This window comes from Pan paniscus, chromosome 10, assembly GCF_029289425.2.
Source record: "Pan paniscus chromosome 10, NHGRI_mPanPan1-v2.0_pri, whole genome shotgun sequence".
Lineage (NCBI taxonomy): Eukaryota > Metazoa > Chordata > Mammalia > Primates > Hominidae > Pan > Pan paniscus.
In genome coordinates this window covers 13,908,987-13,928,606 of record NC_073259.2, presented here as the reverse complement: position 1 = coordinate 13,928,606, position 19,620 = coordinate 13,908,987, and the positions used below count along the sequence as shown (strand labels likewise).

The window sequence follows — 19,620 nt, the reverse complement described above, 5'->3', positions numbered from 1 at the left end:
GTAGACAGTGGTTGAGGCTGTGGAAATGACCATGATTGCCTGGGATGAGAGTGGAGACGGACAAGATGGGGGTTTTGCTCTAAGCCTGGGGAACCCACCTCCCAGGTTCAAAGGATTCTCCTCCCTCAGCCTCCCAAGTAGCTGGGAATGCAGGTGCGCGCCACCATGCCCGACTAACTTTTGTATTTTTAGTGGAGATGAGGTTTGGCCAGGCTGCTTTCAAACTCCTGACCTCAAGTGATCGGCCCACCTTGGCCTCCCAAAGTGCTGGGATTACAGGCATGAGCCACCATGCCTGACCATTTTTCAATATTAATTTTTATGAAATATTTTCAAACACATTTTACTGTACATTGGAAAAGTCAATCATGATTTGAAAACTTTATCAAAATCCAATCAAATGTCAATTAACCATTTAATTGTGGATGAGTAAGGAGACTATTTTGACCAAAACATGTTAGAACAATTACCACTTATAGAAATAATCTATGTTTTAATGTTTTAGTTGAATTAAACAATCTTTTATATTCTGTCCAGGCGCAGTGGCTCACACCTGTAATCCCAGCACTTTGGTAGGTCGAGGCTGGCGGATCACCTAAGGTCAGGGGTTCGAGACCAGCCTGGCCAACATGGCAGAACTGTCTCTACTAAAAATACAGAAATTAGCCAGGTGTGATGGCACACACCTGTAATCCCAGCTGCTTGGGAGGCTGAGGCAGGAGAATCATTTGAACCTGGGAGACAGAGGTTGCAGTCAGCCGAGATCGCACCAATGCACTTCAGCCAGCCTGGGTGACAGAGCGAGACCCTGTTTCAAAAATAAATAAATAAATAAAATAGAAGTCTGAATTTTAATTTTAATAATTATTTTGTAAAAAGAATGTCTTGTGTTTTGGAGCTGTTGAATTTATTGAACTGACAAAAATTATGTAGAAGAGGGTACAACATGATGAGATTGAAGTATGTATACATTACAAAATGGCTAGATCAAGCTAAATAACATATCACCTCCCAGACTTATTTTTTTATGGTGAGAACACTTAAAAAATCTACTCTCTTAGTGATTTCCAGGTGTATGATATGTTGTTATTAACTATAGGTACCATGTTGTCCCATGGATATCCTGAACTTATTCTTCCTCTCTAAAAATGACATTCTCTGTCCTTTGGCATCTGCCCACTCCCCCACCCTGGCAACCATCATTCTACTCTGCTTCTGTGAATTCAACTTTTTTCTTTTTCATTTTTTTTTTTTTGAGACAATCTCATTCTATTGCCCAGGCTGTAGTGCAGGGGTGTGATCTTGGCTCACTGCAGCCTTGACTTCCCAAGCTCAATCAATCCTCCCACCTCGGCCTCCTGAGTATCTGGGAGTACAGGCATGCACCACCACGCTCCACTAATTTTCGTATTTTTTTTGTAGAGATGGGGTCTTGCTATGTTATGCAGGCTGGTCTCGAATTCCTGGGCTCAAGCAATCTGCCAGCCTCAGCCTCCCAAAGTGCTGGGATTACAGGCATGAGCCACCATGCCTGGCCGAGTTCAACTTTTTTAGATTTCACATATAAGTGAAATCATGTGGTATTTGTCGTTTTGTGCCTGGCTTATTTCACTTAACATAATATCCTCCAGGCTCATCCATGTTTTCTCAAATGGCAGGATTTCCTTCTTTTTGAAGGCTGAATAGTATTCCTTTGTGTACGTACACTACATTGTTGCTGGAAGTGTAATGGAGGCCAGTTGGGGGAGGAGGGGGAGAAGATTCACTCTCAGTCTAGATGCTCCAGCACCCACCCAGGATGTGTGCAAGGAAGTGCAGGATGCTCCTGGTCTTGCAAACTGTGGTTTGTGGGACTCCAAAGCCCCTATCCTTCCACAGTGCTTTCTGTCTTGTTATCACATTTCCTTGGAGGAGAGCCCAGCCCTGGTGGAGAGCCCTGCTCTGGCTTTGTCCCTTGGCATGAGATGGCAAAGGATGGTGCTGCTGGGAGACCCTCACGTCTGCACACTGGGGGCTGCTTCCCTTCTCCATTCCTCCTTCAAGTATCTGAGCAGCTCCTGTGTGCCAGCTGCTGGTCTCCAAGATGGATGGGTCCTTGGAGATCACGCTGCAGCAGAGGAGGCAGGCTGTAGCCCACACGCCACAACCAGCCCCCTGCCTGTTCACACAAATAAAGTTTTATTGGAACACAGTCACACCCATTTCAGTCCATATTGTCTGTGGCTGCTTTCCTGCTACAATGGAGAGTTGAATAGTTGGGACAGAGACCTGTGGCCTGCAAAGCTGAACTATTTACCATCTGGCTCTCAAGAAAAGGGAAAATAATGCTTATCTTTGTACCCCGACAGTCTTAGATTAAGAGGACTTTGTACCACCCTGACGTCCCAGGCGGCCATGAGTCCAGCCACCGCTGAAATGTACGCAAGTCTGGGCTAGGGTTGCAGCAGGTGAGTCTCAATTTTGCAGGTCTTTGGCATCAGGGGCACAACCCAGGGTTTTGAGTGGGGTTTCCTCACCACTGTGGCTGGGCACTGGGCTAGTGTGCTTTCTGATTTTTGTATGGGGAAGAGAAAGGAGGGAGGAAATGGCAACTTGTTGCCCTGTGCTAACATTTTCCTAAGATGGATCTCCCCTTGCACAGCTTACAAAACCCAGTGAGGCCGGCTGTCTTGGCACTGCCACTCTGAGGGATGGAGCCCCCAAATTCCTAGGAAGGGAGATAAAAGAATGGTTTCTGCAAGCACAAGAAGTGGTGTTACTGAAATTAGCATTTCCCCCAAGTTTTATACTGTCTGGGCATGCATATTTAAGTGTCTGTCTCAAAAGCTCTTGCTAATAACAAGATGGTGCATTTAATTTCCTTTTTTTGTTCTCTGAGCAACATGCAGCTTCCTGCACAGCCCTCCTTGCAGGCAACTGCACTGAGGTGACAGTCCTGACTGCCAGCACAGATCCCCAGGGCCTCTGAGAGCCCTGTATTCTGGGGGCAGCCTTTCCCCCTTCTATTTGGCCCCAGCTGGAAGGGGGCAGGTCACCCACAGCCCAGCACAGGGCTCCTGCCTTAGCTTCTCTAGGGAGTCTGGCTCCCTCTGACCCTCTAGACCTCACCAGCTGAGGATCAGAGCCCCGGGGCAGGAGCCAGGGCCAGGGGGCATTGGGGGGTGGTTTGAGAGTGCAGCTCTGGAGGGGGGCAGGGCGGGCCCAGGAAAAGCTGCTCAGGGGAGACTGCAAAGAGATGGCAGAGTTAGGACAAGAGGGCCAGGCATGGTGGCTCGCACCTGTAATCCCAGCACTTTGAGAAGCCGAGGTGGGCGGATCGCCTGAGGCCAGGACTTTGAGACTAGCCTGGCCAACATGGTGAAAACCTGTCTCTACTAAAAATACAATAATTAGCCGGACATGGTGACACCTATAATACCAGCTACTCGGGAAGCTGAGCCACGAGAATTGCTTGAACCCCGAAGGTGGAGGTTGCAGTGAGCTGAGATTGTGCCACTGTACTCCAGCCTGGGCAACAGAGCAAGATTCCATCTCAAAAAAAAAAAAAAGTCAGGACAAGAGGAGGAGGGAAGAGAAGGGAGCTGTGGCACAGCAGCCAGGACCTTAAAGGCACAGAAGAGGAAGCTTGGATTTCCAATTCCAAAGGACATGAAGTCACACACCTTTATTTAACCTGCTCCAGGTGAGGCTGGGCTTTGTGTATTTTCCTTGTTTTCCTTTTCCTTGTGTTCAGGCTGTTGTGGAAACAGGTACACAGGGGCTCTGTGGGGCACCCTGTTCTAGTGGCCTTCAGGAAGCATGGGGTGCCCTGGGTTCCTTGGCTTCATGTCCCCCTTTCCTCCTGCCACCCCTGACTGTGCCCCCCACCTTATCCCTCAGGCCATCCTCCTGGAGGGGACTGGCCAGGGGTTGTGTCCTTGCTAGTCTCTAGGAAGGAAGACTCTGTGGCTTGAAAGCTTGTCGGCTTAAGTTACAAGGTGTAGGTGCCTGAGAGGGCATGTGCACGGCCCTCTTCACTGATCCATTCATGTTTTTCTTTTTTGACTCTGTTCTATGTTGTCCTGATGGGGGGGTAACCCCCTGCCTTCTGCCTTTCCTGCCTTGGACTCTTGCAATAGGACCAGATGAGAGGGTCCATGTGGTCTGAGAATTCAAGCAATGCAGGCCAGGCGTGGTGGCTCACACCTGTAATCCCAGCACTTTTGGAGGCCAAGGCGGGTGGGCCAGGAGTTCGAGACCAGCTTGGCCAAAATAGTGAAACCCTGTCTCTACAAAATATACAAAAGTTAGCCGGGCTTCGTGGTGCGCACCTGTAATCTTAGTTATTTGGGAGGCTGAGGCAAGAGAATCACTGTATCCCAGAAGGAGCAAGTTGCAGTGAGGAGCAGGTTGCAGTAAGGAGAAGGTTGCAGTGAGGAGGAGGTTGCAGTGAGCGGGAGGTTGCAGTGAGCCGAGATTGTGTCCCTGGACTCCAGACTGGGCAATAGAGCAAGACTATGTTTCCAAAAAAAAAAAAAATTATATAGAAAGCAAAAAACAAAACATCCTCTCGACTTGCTTTTCTTGATCTTGCTTCTCAGAGGTAACACTGGGAAGGGTTGGGGTATACCTCTCCACACCTTTTTCTTTGATTTCTTTTTATTTTTTATTCTACGTTCTGAGATACATGTGCAGAATGTGCAGGTTTGTTACATAGATATACATGTGCCATGGTGGTTTGCTGCACCTATCAACCTGTCATCTATGTTTTAAGCCCTGCATGCATTAGGTATTTGTCCTAACGTTCTCCCACCCCTTGTCCCCCACCCCCGACAGGCCCCGGTGTGTGATGTTCCCCTCCCTGTGTCCATGTGTTCTCATTGTTCAACTCCCACTTATGAGTGAGAACCCGCAGAGTTTGGTTTTCTGTTCCTGTCCACACCTTTTTCCTCTGTGCACGCAAGCACATGTATTTGCACATAAGTGTTTATTGTAACCTTTTTTAAAAAGTAAAAATGGAATAATGCTGTATTTATTCTTTGGAAAGCCTGGTTTTCAGGCAGCATGTCTTTGACATTGTCTCACGTTGGAACCTGGGTACCACCTTCTTCTCCCAGCAGTTATTCTGACGTGTGGATGCACCATGCTTCATTTAACCAGCCCTGCACCGATACGTCTTTGGATGGTTTCTGCCTTTTCCCAATCACAGACGGTGTTCTGATGAATTTCCTCACACACATCACTTGGTGCTCTGTGTCTGCATTTCTGTGGGATGTTCCTGGAGGTGGGCTGTCTAGGTCAGAGGGGGATCTGTGCTTAATTTGATCCTGTGTAAAATTCCATCCAGTCATCCGGCTCCCCAAGGGCTCACATGGTACTGTCCTCTGTAGACATCATCTCCTGCAGATGATGGCACGGCCGCTTCTCTTTCTTTTACTCACACCAGTCTGCACCCTGGTGTCCTGGGGGGTCCAGCCCCTACCTGCTTGTCTGCCCTCACCCCACAGTCCCCCCAGCCCCTGCTAACAGGGACTCTGGCTTCTGAGCTCTGGCAGACTGCCTCACTCTGGAGAAGTTTGCTTTCTCAAACACTCCTGGCAATGTTACTGCAAATCTCGAGGCCTGCATTTGCCTTCTTCAGGCCTCAGTTTCCTCAAAAGTAAAATGGGGATAATGTGATGCTACTGTCTGCATCCTAGAGCTGCCATGAGGGTTCAGTGAGATCACTGTTGAGAGCACGTTCACAGCGCCGGCCTTGTGCGCAGTCAGCACGTGTGGGGCAGGGCTGTTGCTGATACGTGGTTGACTGTCATTGCTAGACTGTGGCTTTACCAGGGGCATTGTCTTTAGTGCCGAGCCCAGAGCCACCCCTAGTACCTGCTGTGTTTATAGAGTGATTGAGTGTCAGGGTCAGAGACTGGGGCAATGGCAGCAGAAACAGAGGAAAGAAGTGGGGCTTCTAATAGGTCCTGGACCAGTGGCCCTTGAGATGAAGCCTTCTTGCCAAGGTCTGGGGCTGTGCTGTGTGTTCTAGGCCCGAGACTGGAAGCTAGGCCTGGCTGCAGCCCTGGCTGAGGTGGGGAAGTGCAGGTCAGCATCCTGCTTCTTTAGGACACCTCCAAGCCCAGCTTAGACGTGGATGCCAGGTGACCCTCTGTTTACTCTGAGCCCAGACAGAGGACAGGGAAGTGTGCAAGGGTGGGGACCCTCATCACAGCCCTTGACTCTGTAAGGCTTATGGGTTTGTGCACGTGTGTGAGCACGGCCGTGGCTTCTCTGTGAGTTTCAAGCTGGAGGTTGTGTTTACGCGGGGTTAGGCTTGCCAGTTAAAATACAGGAAGTCCAACTAAACCTGAATTTCTCATTAACTTTTTTTTTGGTGCAAATATATCCCATGCAATATTTGGGACCTGCTTACCCTAAAAAATGATTTGTTGTTTACCTGAAATTCAAGTTAAACTGGCATCCTGTCTTTTCACTTGCTACGTATGAGAGTTCCATGTGGGGGTTATCAGTGTGCATTTGTGAGTTCCCATGTGAAGGACTCTCTCCAAGTGTCTGTAGGTGCCAGGATGGAGATGGACAGAGATGATCCTCTCGGGCTGCTTTAGTGGCACGTAGAGGCTGTGGGGTTGGACACTTCAGCCCAGGGGCCTGGGCAGCACTGTCCAGCACCTGTGTGCTCCTGTCTTCTTCATGGGGGCTGACTTCCCTGCCATCTCTCTCCAAATACTGTGGCAAGAGCTATCCCATCCGCCCCATCTGGAGCTCGGCTGCCCAGCCAGACAAGATGGCAAACAGTGTGCAGATGGCTGCAAAGCTTTCCCCAGCTCCTTCTGCAAGGGGCCTGCAGATGAAATGGAAGCCCTCATCCTCACCGCCTCCCCCTTCCAGAAAACCCAGGCAACAGCTACCTCTGAATGCTGCTTTAGAAGCTTCTCCCTCCTGGTGATTAAACCACCCCAAACTAATAAAGCACTGCATTTCCACCACAGGCTTGTTCACATGCACGCAGCCAATTGTCTTGCATCCGCCCGTGTGCCTGATTCATCAGGGTGAGGGGTTCTTCTCTGAGGTGCTTGCAAAGAGCTGCTTGCAAAGAGCTGCTTAATTTTCATCTGAAAGACTTTCTGTAGAAACCAGGCCCAGGTTTGGAAGAAAGCTGTTTCTCCCCCTTTAGCAAATTCTGTGTCATTCTTTTTTTTTTCTTCCTTTTTTGAGACGGAGATTCACTTTTGCTGCCCAGGCTGGAGTGCAATGGTGCAATCTCGGTTCACTGCAGTCTCTGCCTCCCGGGTTCAAGCGATTCTCCTGCCTCAGCCTCCTGAGTAGCTGGGACTACAGGCACCCACAACCATACCCGGCTAATTTTTTTGTATTTTAAGTAGAGAGGGAGTTTCACCGTGTTGGCCAGGCTGGTCTCGAACTCCTGACCTCAGGTGATCTGCCTCGGCCTCCCAAAGTGCTGGGATTACAGGTGTGAACCACCATGACTGGCTGGAATTCTGTGTCATTCTGGATACTTATCATGACTTCAAGCATCCAGGACTCTGTCCTGGTTATCCTGATCCTGAGGCTGTAAGTGTGTCCAGCTGGCTTGGAGGTTGTCTACAGGCAGGTTGAACTTGGCCTCTGAGTCCATGGCAGCCTCACATGGGAAATACCACCAAGGAGCTTCGTCCTGTGCTTTTAGGAGATAGTTTCTATTTAGTCATTGCAGAATCTGTTACAGACATTGTCTCAATTTCTTGCAAGTCCTGTATGAGGTGGGTGATGGGATTATCCACATGTTCACTTCTCTCTGGCCTCTTTCAGGCTCTTGCACTTCCTTTGCTCTTTTCCTGCCACAGGGCCTTTGCACATCCTGCTCTTTCTGCCTGGAAAGATTTTCCCTCTCCCTACCTGTTCACCTGGTCACGGTCTCATCTGACAGTGGAGTCACTACATCCTCAGGGACGCCTGACCACACTGACTCAGTCACAGCAACCCCCTGTTATCTGCTTTCATGACACCAGGTGTCATGAGCTCAGCTACGGCTTCCTATTTCTGTGCGTGTCATCCTTCCGCTTCAAGACTGTGGTCACCGTGAGGGCCAGGGCCGTGCCTGTTCCTGATTCTCATTTGTGTCTCTGGTGTTTAGTATATGCTTACCTAGAATTTGATTAATGAATGACGGCATACTCATTTTACAGGTGAGAAAGTTGAGGCTCAGGAACATTATGTAACTTGCTCAGTATTAGATGGTGATGGTTTGAAGCCATCTGGCTGGTCGCTGGGTGCACACTCTTAACCACTTCACTATGGTTCTTTTCTCATGGTAGTTCTCCAACAGCAGGAGTGAGAGACAACTTTAGGACTGGCATAACCAGAATCCCAGGGGTTATCCTAGAAGGTGGTGTCAGGAACATGCTTGCCTATGGGCCTTCTTACTGTATTGCATAAAATACCCCGTTTTTCTGACTCGCCTTTAGTAAAGACCTTAACAATATTTGAAGCACAGTTGTCAGTAGGAAAGGGTGGGTGTTTATACTTTTTTAAAAAGGAGTCTATATCATATTTATCTTGTGGTCTGCCATGCCCCCCGATCTTCTTCAGCTTCAGTTATGCAAAATTCACACTTCTTCTCTTTACTGCCTCTCTCTTACCTGTTCAGTTTCTTTTCTGTGTTCGAGATTGCTTAGAATTTTTCCCCACTACGACAGCCTCCTTCCCACCTGTATCCCCCAGCCATCTTGTTCTGGATTTTGTCAACAACAGTTCCAGCGTTTAGTGAGGGCTGGACTGAAGGAAAGCCTTGGAAAAGGCTGTGTGATGAAAGGTGAAGATACCTAATGGGCAGGCAGTCATCAGGGTTAATTCAAAGGCTGGAAGAAGGGCTGACCTGGAGGACTGGAAATGTCTTTGAGCTGAAGGTCATGTGCAGGTGGAATGAAGAGGGTGAGCCTTTTGGGGTGAACTGCAAGTATTTGATAACATCCCTGTCCCCATGGTTGGGGAAATCTTGATAAGCATCCTCAATGTGATGGAGGGATTAAGGAACCCGTGGCTCTACCTGTCCAGCATGGCAGCAACATGACACAGCCAAGTTATTGATTATTGGTTGCCCAGCTCTCATCACTCAACATCTTCTGTTAGTTATAGCTATAATTTGCATTAGTTGTCAATGCCAGTTTTGACTTTCCTAGTCAATAAAGTGTTCTGAGAGTGGCGACTAAGGCTGAGCACTACCCATAATCATGAGTATCACAGAGGCAAGCCCCCTTGCCCACCCACCTGCAGGTGATGACACACCCTAGGAAATCACTCAATTCTTTGGAGGACCTTGAATAAAGGCTCAAGTCCATCTGTTCATCTGTCTGTCCATCCATCCACCATTCCGTCCATCCATCCATCCATCCATCCAGACATGCATACATCCATCCACCCACCTACCCATATATCCACCCGCCCCCCCACCCATCTATCCATCCAACCCACTCTCTTATGCACCCAGCTATCATCCACCTATCCACCCACCAACCCATCTATCCATCCACTCACCCATGCACCCATTCACTCATCTACCCATCTATCCACCCACCCGTCCACCCATTTATCTGTCCCTCCACCCCCTCAACCACTCATCCATTTCTCCACCCACTCAGCCATCCCTTCACCGACTCAACCACCCATTCATTCATCCACCTGCCCACCCACTCATCTTTCCATCCACCCATCTATCCACCCACCCACCTATGTATCCATCCACTGCTTGTCCTTCTGTTCATTTATTCCACAAAGACTCATTAACCACCTACTAGATTCTGGGGAGGTATCTGCTCTAGTAATTCAGAACATGGTTTCTGGAATCTGATTCCCTGAGCTCAAATTGAGCTGCCTCCTAGCTAGCTGCTTGGGTAAGTTATAGAAACTGTGCTTTGATTTTCTTATCTGAAAATTGGCTATTAATAGCTTCTACTCTTGCAGATATAGTGAGGATTAAATAAGATGTCACATTAAAAGTGCATCATCGACACTCAATAGAGATTAGGTTTTACCATTCATTATTATTCTTGGCAGATGTTGCAGATAACGTGGAGAGCATACGAAAGACACATGTTTGAACCAATAGTGACATACAGGTGCTAAGTTCTGCAGTAGGGGAAGGGCAGAGAGCCATGGAGAGGGCCTGGCCCAATCCTGGAGCCTCAGAAAAAAGTTCCCCGTTGAATTGCTGTTTTAGCTGAGACTTCTGGGATGGGTAGTAGTTGGAGATCCCAGACAGGAGGTGACCGAGTTAGCCAGGGAAAAATTGGGTCCTGGCACCCATGGCAGAGTTGAGTTATCCAGTCCTTCTGTCTCCTCTGGCTGGAAGTCCACCAGATCTGGGAATGTCCAGTTGGGGGAGGGGGCTGACAATGATCATGACCTTCACCTGTCCTCACATGTCCTCTGTGTATCTGCAAAGCCTCTGCCTCAGTCTCCTCTTCTGGAAAGTGGGATTGGAAACCACATCTGCTTCTCTCCCAGGACTGCTAGGAAGACAAGATTAGATAGCAGGTGAGAGCTCTTTGAAAATGAAAACATTCTGCTATTTGAATGCAAAGTGTTCTTCTTTGCCTGTGATGTTTCCTAATCTGTGAAATCATACTGGACCTCGAAGCTGTCTATTAAAAAAAAATAGCAAAGTGGCTGGGCATGGTGGCTTATGCCTGTAATCCTAGCACTTTGAGAGGCTGAGGGGGGTGGATCACTTGAGGCCAGGAGTTCGATACCAGCCTGGCCAATAGGTGAAACCCCATCTCTACTAAAAATACAAAAATTAGCCAGGTGTGGTGGCGTCTGCCTGTAGTCCCAGCTACTCGGGAGGCTGAGGCACAAGAATCATTTGAGCTCAGGAGGCAGAGGTTGCAGTGAGCCGAGATGGCACCACTGCACTCCAGCCTGGGCGACAGAGCGAGGCTCTGTCTGAAAACAGAAAAAAAAAAAAAAAAAAAAAAAAAAGCAAAGTTAACATTTCCTCCATCTCTCCCCTAGGGGAGGCAATTTGTCAAAGATTGTTCTTGGATTTTACACACAGGGAAATCTAAGGAAGGTGTGGAAACCAGACCAGGACTCCAGACTCTCGTCTCCCTGTTTACAGGGTCTTAAATGGGGGGGGGGGGGGGGGGCACTTTGGTTTCTTTCCACAAGATTGCTTTGTAAAAAAAAAAAGAAACAAAAAACTCAAAAAAACAGCCCTCACCTAAATATTCACAAGGGACCTTAGACAATATCTGCAAACAAAAGTGAGTGATGAGTGGAATCTGTCATCTTTACAACTAAGACAGCTCCGGAGTTGAAGCAAGTGGAAATATCTCTAGAGACAGAGATTTGGGCGGGTTTTGCCAGTTACAAGCTGTGAGAACCTGGGCAGGTTTACCTCTCTGAGCTTCTGTGACTTTGTAAATTAGGCTGCATTGCGCTAAACGTGCAGGAGGAATCCCAGCATCCTCCTGTGCACAAGGCTGGTTTCTTCCCATCCTTTTCCTTGTTCTGCCTCTCTCCTCCTCTCCAAGAGACGAATACATTTGGACCCAGTAGGGGCCTGTGTTTGCAAAGGCTCGCAGGTGATTCTCATGCAGCCAGCCTGGCTCTGGCGCTGAGTTCTTGGACACTTCTGGAGGCGCATTTACTAGTGAGGAAGGTCACTGTGTGCTGAAGGCATGCTTCATCTTCCATCCCTTTCTTCCATGAAGCAAGGCGCATGGGTCGACTGAGCTGGGAGAGTCCACGGTGTCAGCCTCCCCCACGCTTCCCTCCCTCCTTATTCCTTGTGTGCTGTACTTTGTCTTGATTTTCTGTACTCTGCAACAAGCCAGGAGATGGTAAGATCTCAAAAAAATCATTTTTTGGGGAAATGGGACCAAGAGGGTTTTGGTTTGCTTGTTTGTTTGAGACAGGGTCTGTCGCCCAGGCTGGAATGCAGTGGCGTGACCTTGGCTCACTGCAGCCTTGACCTTCTGGGCTCAGGTGATCCTCCCACCTCAGCCTCCTGAGTAGCTGGGACTGCAGGTGCACACCGCCATGCCTGACTAATTTGTCCATTTTCTGTAGAGATGAGGATTCACCATGTTGCCTAGGCTGGTCTCAAACTCCTGGGCTCAAGCAGTCCTCCATCCACCTCGGTCTCCCAAAGTGCTGGGGTTACAGGCATGAGGTGCTGTGCCTGGCCAAGGTTTTTTTATATTATTATTATGAAAAATTTTCAATATACATAAAAGTAGAGAGACTAGTTGAATGAGCTATCATATAGCCATCACATAGGTTTAAAAACTATTAAAGTTTGCAATATTTACTCCATTTGTTTTTCTGAAGTATTTAGAAAATAGTTTACAGTAGTTTTGTAATTGCAGCATGATATTCACCCCTACGTAATTTACTTTCCCTCTAAAAACATGAGGGCATTTTTTATATGATCATTATCATACCTAATCAAATTACCAGTAATTCCTTAATATCCTCTAAGATCAAGTTTACATTCAGATGTCTTGTCCTCAGAATGTCAATTGTGATTATTTTTTTCTTTGAGCAAAGATAATAAGATCTCAAGATTTAATGACAGAGATTCCATGTTAGCCCTGATGTCTAAGCTCTGTGGTCCATTGTGGCTTTACTTGAAAGTCTCAGGCTAGGCGTGTTGGCTCACACCTGTAATCCCAGCACTTTGGGAAGCCAAGGTAGGTGGATCATGAGGTCAAGAGATCAAGACCATCCTGACCAACATGGTGAAACCCTGTCTCTATTAAAAATACAAAAATTAGCCAGGCGTGGTGGCAGGTGCCTATAGTCGCAGCTACTCAGGAGGCTGAGGCAGGAGAATCGCTTGAACCTGGGAGGTGGAGGTTGCAGTGAGCTGAGGTTGCACCACTGCACTGTACTCCAGCCTGGGTGACAGAGCGTGACTCTGTCTCAAAAAAAAAAGTGTATGTGAGGAAACTGGGATAGAGCTTGGGGATATTGGGGGATGGATGTACTTCATCTACTGAACAAAACCCATGGGACACCAATGCTAGGGGAAGAAGTATCATCCTCAGTTTCTACTAACTCAATCACGCATGAGATGGGGACTTGATGTCCAAGAGAAGAGCCTCTTTTTAGGTCTTCAGCCTTGATCAAACCATTTCTGAATTCCTCATACGCATATAATCAGGTGCTATGAGTGGTACTGATTGGATAATCTTTCGGTCGTTTCCTGTGCTAGGAAGGAAAATACATGTACAGCCAACTTCCTTGAGGGTTCGTTCTTTTGCATCAGGGGGTCTCAAACTCCTGCCCTTAAAACACCTGCAAGAGAATCATCCAGGCGGCTTGCTCACTCTGCATGCAGGCCCTTTAGAATCAGAGTCAGAATACCTGGGGCTGCAGCCACAAAATGAAATGACATTTCAACAAGTTTGTCATCACGTAAGAGAGAATAGGTGAGTATTTGGATACCTATAATACAAAGTAGTTTCAAAAAGAAAGACGATTATTTTAAATGTTGCATTTTAAAAATTTTAATATAGAAAAGGCTGGGCACGGTGGCTCACGCCTGTAATCCTAGCACTTTGGGAGGCCAAGGCGGGTGGATCATTTGAGGTCAGGAGTTCAAGACCAGCCTGGCCAACAAGGTGAAACCCCACCTCTACTAAAAATATAAAAATTAGCCAGGCGGTAGTGGTGCGCGCCTGTAATCCCAGCTACAGGGGAAGCTGAGGCAGGAGAATCGCTTAAGCCTGGGAGGCGGAGGTTTGGTGAGCTGAGATCGCACCACTGCACTGCAATGTGGGTGACAATTGTTTAACCACCACTAAAATGGGCTCTGAGTCCAAATATTAATATGAAGGACATTGGTGACATTGTCTCAAAAAAATTAATGAATACAGAAAAGTACAAAAAGGGAGAGAAATCACCCCAAATCTCACAACCCCAAGAAATAAACCTCCTAATATTAAGTGAACAGCATTCCTTGCTATACACAAAGATGGCTAGAGACATGAACAGACACTTCTGATCACACAAAATGAGATTTTAAAAACAAGAAGTAGCAAATTGAATGCTGTGTAAATTTATCAGAAGAAAAAGAAATGGGAGTGAAACTGAAGGAACTGGTCAACTCAGATAAATGTAGTTTTTCCTCACTAAAAATCAGTTTCTAGAACATCTAAGAAATCAAAGATGATGAAAAATATTAAGATGTTTTATATATATGTAGAAGTCTTTACAGTTGATTGATCATCTCATGAAAAATTTGTACAGTCACTGCAAATAAAGTCATTGCAAAATCTTTACTCCTTTTGCTTTTTGCCAGCACTGACATTGGCCTTTGCAGTCTCTTGACTTCATTCTGCCCTTGAATTCCTTTTGCTGTTTTCTTGAGGTCATCTTCTTCTCATGCCAGCTGTGTCTTGCAAGTCTATGTTTGAGTTCATTTTTCTTTGCATAATTCAAAGAACCAGATAGCATGCCAAAGCCCATTGTTTAACCACCACCAACATGGGTTCTGAGTCCAACTATTAATATGAAGATGACACCTATTGTGGTCTTGTGCATTTTGTTGCCTTTCCGGGGTGAAGGACATTGGTGACCATTTGTTTCCTCTGGAGTGGTCGATTGGTCATGAACTTCCTGGTCCAGATAGTTACTGTGTCATTCATCATGGTGGTTGATCCTCAGGTAGTTAGGGAGGAAAATAAACAAGAAGTTATATATTTAAAAGCACGTTTCAATTTTAGACCTGATTAATTGACTTAATAAAGGGCATTAGCACTTCTACTTCCTACAGTCCCTCCCTTTACCTCTGGAAACTAGTTATTTCTAGGTTGTTTTATGTTGTTAAGGTTGACCACCTTCTCTTTCTGTTCTGCAATCATAGACCTATTTTTAAATGGATTCACCTCTCATAATTAGCCTTTTGTCATGGTCATTCAATTCACAAGTTGCTTATTTTTTAACTTCTTGGCTGACTAAATTTTATTATGAAGACTTTTTTTTTTTTAAAGAGCTCAGAAATACTGCATTCTTTAAGTTCTTCAACATGTGATCATGTCTTTTGCCTATTTTGATTGGGCAATAATTTAGCTGGCTATAAAATTCTTGGATTATACTCTATTTCCCTTAGAAATTATAGGCACCCATCCACTGACATTTCATTGTGCTTTTTTTTTTTTTTTTTTTTTGAGATGGAGTCTTGCTCTGTCACCCAGGCTTGAGTGCAGTGGTGCGATCTCGGCTCACTGCAAGCTCTGCCTCCCGGGTCCACACCATTCTCCTTCCTCAGCCTCCCGATTAGCTGGGACTACAGGTGCCCACGTCTAAGCCTGGCTAACTTTTTTGTATTTTTAGTAGGGACGGGATTTCACCATGTTAGCCAGGATGGTCTCGATCTCCTGACCTCGTGATCTGCCGGCCTTGGCCTCCCAAAGTGCTGGGATTACAGGTGTGAGCCACTGTATGAGCCCAGCCTCATTGTGCTTTGTACTAACCCCCTTTCCCTGGTCTCTTCCAGCTTGTCTTCTTCTCTCCCAGTAGTTTCTTCATGAAGAGGCCATGTGCTATATTCCATGAGATATTTCACACTGAAAGAAGACTTCTTTTATACTCTTTTGATAATTTGTCTGGGAATCACTGTCTTGATTTATAAGGGAGTTTGTAATAAATACAGTAAAAGAGAAACACACAACGTATTTTGAGACATCAGAGAAGGGAGAAACCAATTCTATTAATATTTGGGGTTAGCAGGGAAGGCTTAGTTAAGAGGTAACATTTGAACTAAGCCTTGAAATAAGGGAAGGATTTGGACATGCAGTAATGGGGAGAGAGTAGAAGCAAGACATGATGGTTAGTGTTATGTATGAATTTGACTGGGTTGTGGGGTGCCCAGATATTTGGCTACACATTATTCTGGGTGTGTCTCTGAGGTATTCCGGATGAGGATAACATTTAATTGCTAGACTGAATAAAGCAGATTGTCCTCCCCAATGTGGGTGAGCCTCATCCAATCCACTGACGGCCTGAACAAAACAAAAAGGTAGAGTCACAGAGAATTTGCTCTTTTTACCTTATTTGAGCTGGGACATCAATCCTGTCCTGACTTTAGATGTGGACTCGAGTTGGAACTATATCATTGGCTGTCGTGGGTCCCCAACTTGCTGGCTGCAGACTCCAGGACTCCTTAGCCTCCATAACCATGTGAGCCATCCCTTACAACTAATCAATCTGTCTCTCTCTATGTGTATGGCTGTACCTCTATCTCTCTGCTCTTTCTCTGGAGAATCTAGAACAATACACAAGGTTATATTAGAGAAGAGGATGACCCAAGGAAAAGCATGGAGGCAGAAAAATGCAAAGAGGGTTTGGGAAGACTGGGGTCCTGACGGGGAGTTTGGATTTCACTGTGTGTAGCATGGAGAATACTTGAAAATATTCAAGAGGTGAAAATTGTATTTGTGGAAGAACACCAGGAGTATGTGAAAAGAAAAACACTCACTTCATTTTAACTCCACTGAAGAGGGCATCAAAGGGATGCACTGGGGACATGGGTTGGAGGGTATTTGAGGCCATATCTGGAGGATCTTTACTTCTAGGCTGAGTCTGAAGTTATCTTTCTGGGGAGTGGGAGATTACAAATCTTTGAGCTCCACTCAAGAGATGGTTTTGCTAACAATGGCAGGGCGATGGTGGTGGTGGGAAACTGGTAGCATGAATTCTAATTGGGCTTCTGTTATTCTAGCCGAGAAAGTTGGGGAATGGACTTTCAGTAGAATAATACAGACCTGGGAATCAACTGCATGGAGGAGGTAGTTATAGGTGATGAGATGGCTCAGGGACAAAGTTTGGTAGAAGGAGAAAAGAGACTAGGCTGGTACAAAAATAATTGCTCTTTTTGCCATTACTTTTAATGGCAAAATCCGCAATTACTTTTGCACCAACCTAATAGGATGCAAACTTCGGAGCCATCTGCATCAGAGGGATTGATGAAGATCAGCAAAGTTTGGGAACACAGGAAAGGAGCGGGGAGGGTAATGACTTGAGGGCATAGCAGGGATAATCAAGGTTTTTCTTCTTAGCATGTGGAGACTTAAGCATGATTATATGTTAAACGCCTGGCACATACATGGTGCAAAATATTTATGAGTGAAATGACAAGTGAAGTTGGTGAGTCATGGGAGTTCCAAGGGAACGGGTGATAAAGGGAGGTCTCAAATGAGGCACAAGTGGAGAAGGTAGCTTGGGAAAGGAGAAGGATGCTTCTCCTTATAACATGGGAAAGGCAGAGGAAGAGGGTCAAGGTACAGTGATCTAGGGGTGAGATGGAAGTGAGTTGAGAGAACTCAACTCTGGGCTCTGAAACCCCTAGGAATGGTTTTGGGGGGCTTTGAGATATGGAAGAGGTTTAAAGTTAATTGTTATAGCAAATATGATTTGGAATTTATTTGTGATGCTTAAAAATATTGCTGAACAGAAGTGAAGTCTACCCTAGAGTTGGATGGTGAGATCATTTAGTGGAACTACCAGATCCATGTTGTGATTCTTTCCAGTATCATTCAGCAGCCCTTGGACAATTGCGAGGCAAGTCATCAATGGGGTATGGAGATTTTCCAGGTGGGTGTGGTTGAAGGCAAGGAAGAACGAGTTTAGGAGCACATTACAAGAAGAAGGTGACTGTAAGGTCCAGGCTGAGCAGGAAGGTAAAGCAAGAAGGAAACATGAGGTTGTGAAGAGAAGTTTAGAGGGATGAGGAGGCAGGAGAGGTGAACAGTTGCAGGATGTAGCTAGAGTGGCGATGTTAGATATTGGGGCCAGAGAGCTTTACAATGATTATGAAGATCAAAGGGCATTAGAATCAAGCTATAAAGAGCCAATGTTTGATGTTGGGATGTGAGGATGCTGCAGGTGGATGTCTGCACATTGATGGTGAGAACATGGTCACCCTGGCCCTGCTGGGTCTTTGCTAAAGAGACTGTGCTCTGTTCTTGGGGCCGTTTTCATCACCTGATTAGAGCAGAGGTCCCCAAATGGTGTTCTTTGGACCATCTGTATAAAATATTCATAGGTCAAGGATAAAATGGAAAAACAGAGACAATGTCACAGAAATGTGCCCATTGGTGAAAGACCACGAGCTGTCCTTTTTGGAGGATTGTTCTTTATTCTAAAAATGTATATATTCTATTCTATTAAAATATTTTTGTATTTGCATTTTTTTCTCTTTTATGAAATGCCATGGGGTAGAAATTTGTAATGTATCCAATTCTCCTGTCCTCATGCATTGCCCTGTGGTGGGAGAGGGGATGTGGCTAGTACTGGCCAAGAGGCTGGGGGCAGAGGTGCAGTGTTAGACTTCTAGCCTGGAGCATTTAATTCTTAGTACAAGACTCTGTAGCATTCTTCTCCTTCTGTTCCCTGCTTGGTGATACTCGAGGTAATGCAGCCCCCATTAGCCTTAGTCTTAGGGCAAGTTTGATGGAAAACAGAGCACCCCACACCTCCCTGCAGATGTAGCATGAGTGAGAAAAACAACTACTGATGTTTGAATTTACCAAGATTTAGGAGTCGTTTGTTATTGCAGCAAAACCTCACCTATTCTGACCAATCATGGTGGAATTTCTGTGTGTGTGTGTGTGTGTGTGTGTGTGTGTGTGAAACTGGTAGTTTAAAAAAGTTCCTTCTTACCAAAAAGAAAAAAAAGTAGCAACTTTATGTTGGTTCCCAAATTAATAAAATATTTTTACTGGTTTATAAAATAGAAAAATCTGAGAATCTGTAGCTTAGAGAACTACAGTGTGGGATGTCTATAAAGACTAGGTTATTTTATCAGCTCCTAACACCCCTTAATAGAAGCTTAGCCAAGACTTGGACTATTTCAGTCTTTCCCATTCCACATTCCATGGACTCTTGAAGAGACATTGATGAAACGGTGCAGCCATGAACCACCCTCACTCAATCCTAGTGGCAGAATCCCCCTTTTACTGAAGAATGAGCTTCTTGCTACAGTGATACTTGAACCCCTTAGATATATCCTGTACTAATTATATTAAAACACGACCAATGCTTTCGCTTTGTTGTCCCCCAAATTAAACACCTTAATCATGAGAACCCAGAGAATTGGATTTAGTGTGACTGATTCCAAACTGTCAGTAAGAACACAATTAGGTTATATTTTTCTCCATTTCAAGTAAAAGAAAATTGACAATAAAATGCTGATCAATATGTGTAGCTCAGGAGGTAGAGCCTGCTTTGAGATGCAGAAGTGTTTGCTTTTTTTAGATCTATATTCTTGAGTGAATAAAAAATCCATCTCTCTTTCCTAGAGGGGAAGACTTTCAGAGTTGGGCTTGGCAACAGCCTATCAGAGGCTGAATTAAACAAATAGGTATCTCCCTTGAGTGAATGGTGCGTTTCTCCTGTTCGGGGAACCGTGCTTTTATGGTGGAGTTTGCTTTCTGTCTTGGTCTCCGGATGTGTGTATCTGTGGGTGGATGTCTGCATGCAAATGGCAGTGTATACCTGTGTGGGTGTGTACAAAATTCCCATGTGAATCTCAGCTTTGTGGGGATCTCCGGATCTTGAGCCCAGCAGATGCCAGTTGAAGAAAAATCACTTGAAAATGAGACAGAAAGAATGGAAACTAAATCCTAGCTC

General features: G+C 45.9%; 1 protein-coding gene and 1 pseudogene across 1 annotated transcript in view; one reads left to right on the top strand and one right to left on the bottom strand.

The window, feature by feature from the left end:
* The window catches only part of LOC117974825 (translation initiation factor IF-2), a 91,108-nt gene that overhangs the window by 5,810 nt on the left and 65,678 nt on the right, over nt 1–19,620 (top strand).
* LOC129393475 (small ribosomal subunit protein eS24-like) lies at nt 13,930–18,677 on the bottom strand (annotated as a pseudogene).